The sequence below is a fragment of the Myotis nattereri genome (assembly GCF_964212035.1).
Source record: "Myotis nattereri genome assembly, chromosome: 13".
NCBI classification, from domain to species: Eukaryota; Metazoa; Chordata; class Mammalia; order Chiroptera; family Vespertilionidae; genus Myotis; species Myotis nattereri.
Window position 1 is genome coordinate 3,617,372 of NC_138088.1, and position 13,183 is coordinate 3,630,554.

A 13,183-nucleotide genomic window follows, 5' to 3' on the forward strand; every position below is an offset into this window, starting at 1 on the left:
GGTTGGCGGCAGGCCGCGGTGAGTCACGGTGTCCCTCTTTCCGCCCTGGGCCCGGCGGCCGCCCGGTCACCCCCGGGCCTGCCCTGGGCGGTCCTGCGGCGGACGGAGCAGCGGCGGTTGGAGGCCGGGGAAGGGCTTGGCTGTTCGCACGGGACGGCGAAGAGCTTGGTGTCAGCCGGAGCTGCGTGTTTGAGGTGGCTTGCAGAAACGAAAGGAGAAAGCCTGGCATCTGGGGAATCCCTTACCGACGGGCTTTTACCACTTTCCAATTTTGTCCCTTTTAACCACTCATCCGACGAAGTTGGATAAAAGTTACGTAAATCGCTGCTGTAGCTTTCTGACATTCACTGACGGCGCTTCCCCTTTCCGGTGTGGAGGAACTAGGGGCAGTAATGAAGCATAATTTCCTATCTGGGCAGATCAGGGTGGTGGCCACGCCCCAGGCACACATCTTCAGGAAAAGGTGTGTCTTTGCCTAAAGCAAGCCCCGTGCTTTGTTCTGCGCCTCTGGGGTGGCGCCTTTGAAATGCCCCCTTTCAGACCCCTCCCTTAGAGGGCGACCACCACCAAGAGCACATCTGCTCTCCAGTTTCTGCAGGTCCCCTCGGGCGGGCGGCTCCTCCCCAGCCCCGCCTTGCTTTCCCCGCTTTCAGGTGGTCTTCCTGTGGCCCCTCTTTAGTTCCAGATGCAGAAAAGAAACGGCAAAATGGTTATTCTCAGGAGCGTTTGAGAGCTTCCTGGCAATGTCCTCAGTTTTGGCTCAAATAAACTCTTAAAAATTCTCTGCAGGTTTCCACGTTCCTTATGTTGACAAATATGTTTTTGAAATAGTCTAAAAACAAAAGCACTCCAGGGAATTCTCAGTAATGTATATATTAAATGGACCAGAATAGGCTTTGTAAACTTTAAGCTACATGAAGGTTTAATTATGTGCTGAAGCATACTTGACGAGAAATGCTGATGGTAGCCACTCTTGTGAGTAAGTTTGATGCCTGTGACAGTCAAGTCTGCGTTTTTAAGACAGCTGCTAAAGGCCACCTTCCCAGCTTCAGCGACCCCAGTGTGCTTTGGAGGTTTTAAAAGCCACCGTTGTGACTTGCAAAACTACTTGGCTTTCTGGCTTTCACTTTCTTCATCTATTAGAATATGGAAAAGAATGTTCTTAATTCTCACAATATCCTGCAAAGTATAAGATGACAACCTAGGTCAATTACATTGCATTAACCTCTCAGAGTACTTTCAAAGCAAGAAAGATGGTGCTGATATTTTGCAGTATTTGCTAGATTAAAATAGTCACAATTTATATTTGTATTGTGTTTCTTAGTGAAAAACATTCTTTGAACTGAATCCTGAATTTGTCTTGTAGGCCAAAAGATTAAGGTACCAAATTTGCTTTTCATTTGGTAGTGTTACCATTAACATTGTATCCCCCCCCAACCTTAATGTCCCAGAATAAAGTGATTAGAATCAGTAAACATGTGGACTTCCTTTTTTTTCTCTTCAGATGAAATTCTTTGGTATGTTTTGAGGAAAGTGGTTTAAAGGTTTGGTTTTATTGCTCTTGTTTATCCCTTTCTTGATAACCATTGCCTTCAGAAAAATAAATGTTTAGCTTTGCTTCCTCCAAGTCTTAGTCACCTGAATTCAAGATGGTGGAAGTGAGGCAGGATAGCAAGAAGCTACGATAATTCCTTGGAAAGTGGGATAGAAAAGCTGAGATAGTTACATAGCAGTTTGTGGCCCTCTAATAAATTCTGTCTTCCCAAAACCGAGGACACATAAGAGTAAATGGTTGTACTTCTCTCCAACCAGAGGGCACATCATGGAGATAGATAGCAGAGATGCAATTAGTGCCATTTGTGCCAACTACACCCAAGGACAGATGAAGTTAAGGGAATAAATCTCATTTTGGCATTGCAGCATAAAACTGATGAATATTCTATTGAAATCCTCCCTTAAGACCTCCCCCAAATGCCCAGCTTTTAAAACCCCTCAAAAGGAAGGTCACAGAGCCTGCTCTCCCAGGAATATGCCTGCACCCTCCTCCCGCCTTGTCTTCCCCCACAGGCCTGCATCTCCTACTGGGAGGAAACCAATGAGGCTGGCAGCCAGGAGCAATGGGCAGCAGCAGCTCCTCCCAGGCAAACTCCCTGACCCGGTCTCTGACTTCTTAGCCAAAGCAGCCCAGCCTGCATTTCCCTAGCCCTTCTTTGTTTCACCGTCCCCAGCTTTATTTGTTTATTTATTTTTTAATATACATGTTTTTATTGATTTTAGAGAGAGGAAGGGAGAGGGATAGAGAGATAGAAACGGATGAGAGAGAAACATCATTAATTGGCTGCCTTCTTCATGCCTCCTGCTGGGGATCGAGCCAGCCACCTGGGCGTGTGCTCTGACCGGGAATCAAATCCCCAGCTTTAATAAACGTCCTCTAAAAATCACCTGGACTCGTGTTGTGAAATCTTTCTTACACGAAGTCAAGAACCCACACACTACCAGCCAGCCCTAGGCAGACCTGCGAAGGGCCAGGCCCCCTTTCCAGTAACAAAAGGGCTTTGGAAGGAGTGAGGAAATTATTCATAATTGGGAGTTTGCTATGTGTAGATATCTTACAAAATGGCTCCACAAGAACCCTACAAAGTTTTATTTTTAAAATCTGCATTATGTTTTTAAATTATATACATGTTGTAAAAAATTTCAAGCAGTACAGATAGGTTTTAAAAAAAAAAAGAGTGAAATAATCTCCTGTCCCCATTTTGTAATTGGAGTGTCTCTTCACCCTCAAGTAGGTAGTCTAATTCCTGATTAACAGAAAGGGGCGGAAACTCAGAGACCAAGTAAATTGATGATCACCTAGCTGGTAAATAGCAGGCTGTGATTCAAGCCCATCTCTGACTCCAGAGTTATGCTGTTTTTACTATTCAAGAAATGTTTTAAGTGATTGTTGCATTTAGTTTAAAATTGTTTACTATGATGTAAAGTCCAGTGAGTTTCAGCTTTACGTTGGTGATTGCCTTTATAAAATATACAGATACTTTGCAAATTAAAGATTAATTATTGGTAGTAATATCTAATTTAAAAGGAGGGCCGGATTGAAGGGAATTTTGGTCATTTGTTAGTATCCAACAGACAAATAAATTTTCTCCCTTTGTGGTTTATGAGTTTTCCTTAACTATGTTAAAATTCTGGGTCTTTTCTTCTCAGCATGCTTTTGTGCTTCCAAGTGCTTTTTCAAATATTTTAGAAAAAGAGTTTTAGTATGAAGAAAGACATAACATAAATACATGAACAATGTAGTTGTTTTTAAAGTGACTTAATTCGAAAAGGTATTACATATTTTCTGCTTTCTCTTGAGGTTTGTCTATGGTGGACATTTCATTTAAATGGAATCATACACTATGTGGTCCTTTGTGACTGGCTTCTTTCACTCAGTGGCATGTTGTTTTCAAAAATACGTTTTTGTTGATTTTTTTTTTTTTTTTTTTTTTTTTTTAGAGAGAGAGAGAGAGAAACATTGATAGGCTGCTTCCTGCATACCCATACTGGGGATCTAGGTACCAACCAGGAATCAAACTGGCAACCTTCTGTCGCATGGGACGACGTCCAACCACCTGAGCCACATTGGCCAGGGTGGCATAATATTTTTAAAATTCATCCACCTTATAGCATGTGTCAGTATTTCATTTCTTTTTATGGCTGAGGAGTATTCATTGTATGGCTATATCACATATTTTAATCCATCACTGATGGATATTTGGGTTATTTTCACTTTTTTGCTATTGTGAATAATGCTATTATGAACATGCTTGTACAAGTTTTTGTTTAGACATATGTTGTAAATTCTCTTGGGTATATACCTCAGAGTGGAATTGCTGGGTTATATGCTAGCCTGTGTTTAACCTTTTGAGGTACTGCCAAACTGTTTTCCACAGCACCATTTTTATTCTTACCAGCATTGTATGAGGCTTCCAGTTTCACCACAGCCTCCTCAAACCATTATTATCTGATATGAAATTGTAGCTCATTTTGGTTTTGATGTGCATTTCCTGAATGATTTTTAAAAATATATATTTTTATTGATTTCAGAGAAGCAGAGAGAGGGAGAGAGAGAGAGAAACATCAGTGATGAGAGAGGATCATTGATTGGCTACCTCCTGCATGCCCCCGACTGGGGACCGAACCCACAACCCGAGTATGTGCCCTTGACCAGAATCGAACCCAGGACCCTTCAATCTGCAGGCCGGTGCTCTATCCACTGAGCCAAACCAGCTAGGGCATGTATATCTTTTTTGAGAATGTCTATTCACATCCCCCACCCCCATTTTAAAATTAGATTATTTGTCTTTTTATTGTTGAGTTGTAAGAGTTCTATCTATATTCTAGATGTAAATGCCATATGAGACATATGATTTGCAAGTGTTTTCTTTTACTTTTCTGATGGTGTCCTTTGCAACAGAAGTTTTAACTTTGAATGAAGTCCAATTTATAAATATTTTCTTTTGTTGCTTGTGCTTTTGGAGTCATGTCTAAGAAATCATTGTCTAATTGCAGGCATGAAAATCTACACCCATTTTTTTTGTAAGAGCTTTATAGTTTTAGCTTTTACATGTAGGTCTTTGATTCATTTTGAGTTTATTTCTATATGTTGAGTAAAGGGTTCCATTTCATTCTTTCGCATGTGGATATTCATTTGCTCCAGTGCCTTTTGTTGGGAAGACTATTTCTTCCCCACTGAATTGCTTTTGTACTATCAAAAATCAGTTGATCTAAATGTGAGGGTTTCTGGACTCTTCATTTATTTTCCATTCGTGCATATATCTATCCTTATGCTAGTACCACATTGTTTTGATTACTGTAACTTTACAGTAAGTTTTGACATCGGGAAGTAGGAGTCCTCCAACTTTGTTCTTTTTCAAGATTGTTTTGTTTTTCTGAGTCCCTTGAGTTTTAATAGAAATTTTAGGATTAGGTGGTGAATTTCTGCAAAAAGTCTGGCTGGAATTTTTATTGGAATTATGTTAAACCTATAGATTAACTTGGAAAGTAGTGCAATTTTAACAATATTACATCTTCTGATTCATGAACATGAGATGTCTTTTTACTTATTTAATTCTTTTAAATTTTCAGCAATATTTTGTTTTTTTCAGACTATAATAGAGATAGTTTTACTTCTCCCTTTCCAATCTGGATGTGTTTTATTTTATTGCCTAACTGCTCCTCATTATATTTTACTGTTGCATAGTATTTCATTATATGGATATGCCAAAATTATTTTTGCTAATGAATACGTATGTTGCTTCCAGTATCTTGAAGTTACAGAGGTATTACAGTGAATAACCTATTACTACATAGAACATCTCTTTTATCTCAGGACTATTTTTTAAAATAGAATAATCATCAGCTTTATTTAAAAATATATATACATATTATTGATATCGGAGAGGAAGGGAGAGGGGTCGAACCTGCCACCCGGGCATGTGCCCTTGACCCGAATTGAACCCGGGACCCCTTAGTCCACAGGCTGACGCTCTATCCACTGAGCCAAACCAGTTAGGGCCATTTTAGGACTACTTTACCTTCTTAAGTATGAGTAGTGAATTTGAACATAGAATTTAATAGTCGTCAGCATTTTGTTTTCTTATAAAGTGGCAAAAATATTTGGCAAAAATGGTTACCCTATCTACATATTAAAAATGATAGAATGAAACTAAATGATACCACAGATAAAATATTTAACTTTTAATTTTTTTTAAAAATATATTTTATTGATTTTTTACAGAGAGGAAGGGAGAGAGATAGAGTTAGAAACATCCATGAGAGAGAAACATCGATCAGCTGTCTCCTGCACATCTCCCACTGGGGATGTGCCCGCAACCCAGGTATATGCCCTTGACCGGAATCGAACCCGGGACCCTTCAGTCCGCAGGCCGACGCTCTATCCACTGAGCCAAACCGGTTTCGGCTATTTAACTTTTTAAATAGAGCAGTGATGGCGAACCTTTTGAGCTCGGCGTGTCAGCATTTTGAAAAATCCTAACTTAACTCTGGTGCCGTGTCACATATAGAAATTTTTTGATATTTGCAACCATAGTAAAACAAAGATTTATATTTTTGATGTTTATTTTATATATTTAAATGCCATTTAACAAAGAAAAATCAACCAAAAAAATGAGTTCGCGGGTCATAGGTTCGCCATCACTGAAATAGAGCTTTTAAAACAAGAAACTAAAATCAGGTCCCTATGTTACTAAGTTTAATAGGTTTTAGTTCACAACTGCTTGTCAGTACTTCATAAACCAGCCAGATGAGTATAGGGAGAGAGGAGTACCCTGTCCTATCGAATACCACATGCAGATAAACGAGACCAGGGTTTGAAAATATAGAGTAGCATATACTGTACTTAAAAGCAGTTTGATCATCATAATAGTTTGGCTTAAACAGCAATTTGGTTGAAAATGAGTATCACGTCTGTTTTTTTCAAGTATTGGTAATTTTGGTGCATTGTGGATTTTTTTTTTTTTTGAGTCTTTGTGCCATATTTTTCAGGAAAAGTTTTTCTAATATTTGCTTTTGTGTTTCTAATTGATTTTAGAAAAATTTATAATTTTTATTTTTTTCCCCTTTAGTGAGCATGTTTTTGTAATAAGCAAGAAAAGTATATCATCCTTGCCAGTGTGGCTCAGTTGGTTGGAGAGCAGTCCCATGCACTGGAGGGTCATGGGTTCAATTCCGGGTCAGGGCACATACATAGGCTGCAGGTTTCATTCCTGGTCACATTTCACCCCTGGTCAGGGCATGTGCATAGGGAAGGCAACTGATAGATGTTTCTCTTACATTGATGTTTCTCTCTCTGTCTCGCTTTGTCTCTGTGTTTCTCTCCCTTCCTCTCTCTCTAAAATCAAGTTTTTAAAAAGTTAGAAAAAGCCAAAACCGGTTTGGCTCAGTGGATAGAGCGTCGGCCTGCGGACTGAAAGGTCCCAGGTTCGATTCCGGTCAAGGGCATGTACCTGGGTTGTGGGCATATCCCCAGTAGGAGATGTGCAGGAGGCAGCTGATCGATGTTTCTCTCTCATCGATGTTTCTGACTCTCTATCTCTCTCCCTTCCTCTCTGTAAAAAATCTATAAAATATATTTAAAAAAAAAAAAGTTAGAAAAAGAGAAATATATCAAAGAAAAGGATCTGAAAATTTCAGGGTTTATAGTCTTTTTTTTCTTAACTTTTTCCCTAATAAATCAAATGTCAACTATATGTGCTTGTCTAGTTTGGTTAAGTTTTCATTTTGCTGCACTGCTGAATAATATTCAACGAAGGTTTGATCAACTTGCTAAGGGTTCTTTTCTTCCCATGTTGTGAGTAAATATGAAAAATAGTAGGACCTTTATCCCTTGAAGCATATCATGCAAGAAACAAGTGAGGTCTCTTAAAAATTAATTATACTCAGGTAGGATTCTAAAATCACCTGTATGCAACTCATAACTCTGTCTTTTTCTTTTTCTTTTTTTTTTTTTTTCAGTTGAGGTTAAGTTTTTTGTTTTCCTTCTGTGTAAAAAGAATATCATATTCACTCATTCATCGTTCAGATTGCCTTACCGATCAGCTCCATTTATTGGTCAATGTGAATGACCCTCTATAAAAGCAACTCTTAGATATCGTTAGCACTTTCTCTTTGGAAATTTTCTATCAGTTGTGATTTCAATATGGGATTGGAGTTTGTATAGTAAGAAAGTTTAGCTAAAAATTGGGACACTTCTGTGATGCTGGAAAATATACTGGAGAAGCAAAAAGTCCCTTCCCATTGACCATTGTGAAAGAGTTCTGGAAGAAACAGATTTTATTGTGAAGCATAGATATGAACATAATTACATTGGGTTCACTTCTCAGTGAAAGGAAAAGAAAAACATGAATGAAGCAGTAATGGCTGGAGTCAACTACAGTCACAGTGGTTTAACTTCCTAATCTAGGTGGCATGCAGTGAACAGATACTTGCTAGCTATATTACTTAGGGTGCTTTGGCCCTCAGGTAATAATATGCAAACAAAAAGGCTTGAACTAAAGCCATAAACGAACCAAGATAGCTATTATCTTACGAGAATTCCGGAGGCAAGGCTGTTTACTCCGTTGTTCGTACAGGACTCAGCGAGACCGCCGGGGACCCAGGTGCTCTTCTCTGTGTTAAATTCAGCAAGAGGTGACTATCTGTCCTCATGTTGTAAAATTGCTGCACCAGTTCCATGTGGTTATGCAGACACAACTAAGTACTATGTAGAAGAACAGCAATTTCCTCTCAGATCTCTTCGTTGGTGAAGAAAACATTTCCAAAGGCCTGCCTGTCAGCTTCAGCTCTCTTAGGCCCCGTAGCTAGGAATGGGTCAGTGCCCATGCCCTTGCTCTAAGGGAGGCTAGCAGGAGGACTTCCTGGCAGTTTTAGCTTCTAAAGTACAGGCAGGTTCTGCCAGCAAAGAAAAAGGCATGGGGGAAACAATTGCTAAGTTGGCAATCAACTGTGTTTGCCCTACTTGCCACAGAAAATTACTCACCTGCTCTGTGTTATTTTATTGTGATAATATATTTCCTTAGGATGCAAAGTTTAATAGGGATGAGATATTGTTAAATATGACACTGGAAATTGTGATGCTTGGGGTTTCATGTTCAGCCCCTTGAGAAATCTGCAGATGCTAATTCCCTTTGAAAACGATCATGTTCTCTACATTGAGAAATTTGCCGTCTACAGTAGTTCCCTTTGAAGTCTTATATAGTGTGATAGTTAATATTATGCTTATTTTTTTAACAGTTTTTTACCATTGACAGTTTGTAAGATAGTAACTCCAGTCTGTGATATTTACTCTGTTGCCAGACAAGTCAACAGAATAGAAACCTGTTCTCAACCTGCTGTGGAAAATCCGGGAGTTATAATGAAATGTCAGATGTTTAAATGATTTCAGCAGATTTTCAGGTGAAGCTGCCATCAGGAACGTATTCTCATTGTGCAAGTGGATTAAATTAACAAGAGGACTGACTAATCTGGTCTTTATACTGAAATCAGGAGTTCTTGTCTGTGTGCTAAGGGCAAAAATGACAGTCTCATTGGACTCTGGTATAGCAACACACTATGAGAGTACAGCTTGGGATCAGTCTATTTTGAAGGGACATGGAATGGGTATTCAAGGCACCCTGGACCTAGTTATTGTCCCCACAGTTTCCTCATCCACTGTGAAATCATTATGGTTGCTTTCTTGGAGGGACATCTACAAACAATGAAACACAAAGGGATTCCATCTTAGATTCAGAATTTGATACCTGCCAGCATCAACAGTGAAAATTCTGGTTAGATATTTTTAGAAGAGTGGTTGAAGTGTCTGAACAGCAGTATGTCAGTGCGAAAGTGCTAATACAGAGATAGAATAAGTATCAGGAACTCAGAAATAAAGAAATTTGTGATGAAAGGCTCAAATTAAAGCAAGCACTATTTATTCCTCCATTATCTGGTATATTTTTGTCTATTTTAATGAATTTTAGACTTTCACTATCTTCTGTAATTTCATAGTCTTTCTTGCCTCTTTTGAAATATAAATACTAAAAAGTGAGCCAAACTACATTAGAGAAGTAATCACAAATAGTTTTAAATTAATTAGAAAAAGTTTAAGTGGAAAAAACAAATATCCAAGCCCTGGGAAATTCCAGGTCCTTGCCTCTTATGGTTTTCATTTATTTTAACATTTTTGCAAGAGAAAATTAAGTGTATAAATAAGACTAACAGAAAGAGTGCCCCGTAAGTCCGCAATAACTGCATTTTTCAGCTATAGGCATTCCTCACTCACTCACTCTTGCTGTCTGTCTGAACTCAAATATGGTATTGATGGGATACTTAGATTTTATTCCTAGCCTATTCCTATAGATTCATTTTATTTCTATTCTATTTTTTTTATCACTATCCTTTCATATTGGTTTTCATTATAGAACATTTAAGTTAAAATTTTTTTTCTCTACAGTAATCAGTTAAAGCAGTAATAACTGGCAAAAAATGTATTAGAATTTAAAAAAGGATAAAACCTGAACATTCTGAAAAATTAAAAAAAATGCTTTAAAATGTGTATCTAGGATCATAAAAGCACTCCATTATATAATTAAGGTACCAATAATTGAGAAAAAATGAATAAGTATATTCAGTTTTTCCTCGTTTTAAAATTGATTTTTTAAAATTTTGAAATAGCTTTATTTATAATAATTTGCTTTGAAATAATTTTCTCTAGAGATAATATAGATTTACTCAAGAGTTGCAAAGATACTGCAAAGAGTTAGCTTACCCATCTTTCTCTGATGTTAACCTTTTACATAGCCATGACACGCTTATCAACACTAAGACATTAACTTGGATGCTTGGTGCCAGGTGGGCACGGGAAATATCAGGGGAACACTTTGTAAAGTATATGATTGTCTAACTACTACACTGTATATCTAAAACTAATACAAAATAATGTTGAATGTAAATTGTTGGAGAATTGGCCAGCGCACCAGAAGGCTTGAAGGTTCAATTCTTGGTCAAGGGCAGGTTCTGGGTTGCAATTTCAGGTAGGGTGTACGGGGGAGGCAGCTGCTTGATGTGTCTCTCTCGCATCGATGTTTCTCTCTCTCTCCCCCATCCCTCCCTTCCACTCTATCTAAAAGCAATGGGAGAATATCCCCAGGTGAGGATTAACAACAACAAGAAGAGACTCCAGCAGTGGGAGTGTTTGAGGTGTTGGGCCTTTGAGTCTAGGCTGAGTAGGGAACGAATGAAACCAGAAAGTAACTACTGGAATGTGAAGTGGTCAAGATGGATATTGAAATTTAAGATTAAATGGGAGAATGGTTGCTGGTTAAGACTGAATGCAAGACCTGGCTGTCAGATGGATTTCTGAAGTGGAGAGAAAGTGAAGGTTATTGGAGTTGAGATAAGGGAACTGTAAAGCTAGGGTGTTACAAGAGTCAGCTACACAGGAAGTGAATTGCTCAGAATGGAACCAGGTTCTAAGCCATCTTCAGTGAATGTGGGAGAGTGACCAAGAGGTCAGTAGATGACAATAACAAGGAGAGAGAGGTAGCAAAAGATGACATAAATCTCAAAAGAGATACTTTCATTTGAGGGTAAAGAACTGTGATTGTGCCCTAGCCGATTTGGCTCAGTGGGTAGAGTGTTGGCCTGCAGACTGTAGAGTCATGGATTCGATTTCAGTCAAGGGCACATGCCTGGGTTGCAGGCTTGAACCCCAGTAGGGGGCGTGCAGGAGGCAGCCAATCAATGGTTCTCTCTCATCATTGATGTTTCTATCTCGCTCTCCCTCTCCCTTCCTCTTTGAAATCAATAAAAATATATTTAAAAAAATGCCTCCAGTCAATGGCACACACATCCTATATAATCCTATATAATAACAGGCTAATATGCAAATAGACTGAACCATGAAACAACCAAACCACGGAACAACCGGTTGCTATGACGTGTGCTGACCACCAAGGGGTGCATGCAAAACATGGTGGGCTTTGGCAGCAGGCAGCAGAGCGCGGAACATGGCAGGCTTTGGCTGTGGTGGGATGGTGGAGCAGGTGAGCAGGGGTGCCAGACCAAGGTGGGGTCGCTGTCATAGGGGCAGGCCTCTGGTGGTTACTGAAAATTCTTTGCTCCCGAGTACTGTGGTCTCACCCGGCGCTCGCACCTGCTGCTGATGCTGGTCCTGCTCGCATCCGCTGCCTGCGCTGGAGCCACCACTTGCACCCGCTGCCAACAGCTGGTGCCACCCCGATAGCTCAGCGCCATGAGTGGGTGCAAGTAGTGGCTGCCGGCCCCGATCACCCCTGAGGGCTTCTCCACCTCCCCTTGCTCCTCGGGCGATGTGGGCAGCAGCCACCGCTCATACCTGCTGATGGCACTGGCCCCAATTGCTCTGCACCATTAGTGGGTGCCAGTGGGGCCAGCGCCTTCAGTTTGTGGGAGCGGCGGCCGCAGGAGCGGGGCTGCCGGCAGACAGAGGACTGGGGGCCATGGCAGGAGGGGCCAGGCGAAGGTGTGGAGGATGGGCCGAGACCCACCCCTGTGCCCACCGCAGCCTCATGGCCCACAGTTCCTTTCAAGGTGCATGAATTCGTTGCACTGGGCCCCTAGTTAGTTTAATAAAATGAACATTGCTGAGCACATTGGAGGTTAAAAAACAAAACAAAACAAAACTGTGATTGTGAACAAGGAATGACTTCCATGTTTTGCATTTGCTCAGTGCCGATAGCTTGCACTCATGTTTTAGTTTAGGCAAGAAGATTGCTGGAGTGTTATTTATTTATTTATTTTTAAAAAAATATATTTTATTGATTTTTTACAGAGAGGAAGGGAGAGAGATAGAGAGTTAGAAACATCGATGAGAGAGAAACATCGATCAGCTGCCTCCTGCACATCTCCCACTGGGGATGTGCCCGCAACCCAGGTACATGCCCTTGACCAGAATCGAACCTAGGACCTTTCAGTCCGCAGGCCGACGCTCTATCCACTGAGCCAAACCGGTTTCGGCAGGAGTGTTATTTAAATTGGTTCAGGTTTTAGGGTATTTTTTACAGTGGAACAATGTAAAGGGTTATCAGGAAGTATGGCTATTGGAGGATGTGTGATTTTCAAAGTGAAATGATCAGAGTGAAGCAGGAAAAAGGGACTAATTGGAGAGGCTTAATTATTGGAGGGGCTTACATTTTGGATGGTTGCAGTGATGATGAAGAACATGGTGGTTTTGGCTGGTTTCAAAATTTTTGTTAATTTGTGGACAAAAGGGGCCACATGCTAACCTGACAAGCTCAAGGAAGGCCTGCTTGGTGGTCTTGCAAACTTAGAGACCTAAAGTAACCACAAAAGATGGCCTGAAATTAAGCTTTAACTAAAAGCAGTTATGGTGGGGTAGTTACATCCTAGGCCGGTAACTTCACTGACAAGTCAACCTTACCTTATCTGAGCCTATTGTCTTTTTGCATCTGTAATAACATATCCTTGAAATGTCTGGGCTCCAGGAGACCTTAAATCCCTTCATTGTTATTGTTATGATGTTAATTGTTGCCTGTTAACTATCCTGCACCCACCCAAGTATGTGTCTATCATTTTACTTTTTACCCAATCCCAGAGGTTCCCCTTTTGCTTTTTCCTGCCTTTCTAATCTATTACCAGTAGATTT

At 40.2% G+C, this 13,183-nt stretch overlaps 1 protein-coding gene across 1 annotated transcript in view; it reads left to right on the forward strand.

Annotated features, from left to right (window-relative positions):
• The window catches only part of SHLD2 (shieldin complex subunit 2), a 136,139-nt gene that overhangs the window by 197 nt on the left and 122,759 nt on the right, over nt 1-13,183 (forward strand). The gene's annotated exons all lie outside the window — the stretch shown is intronic.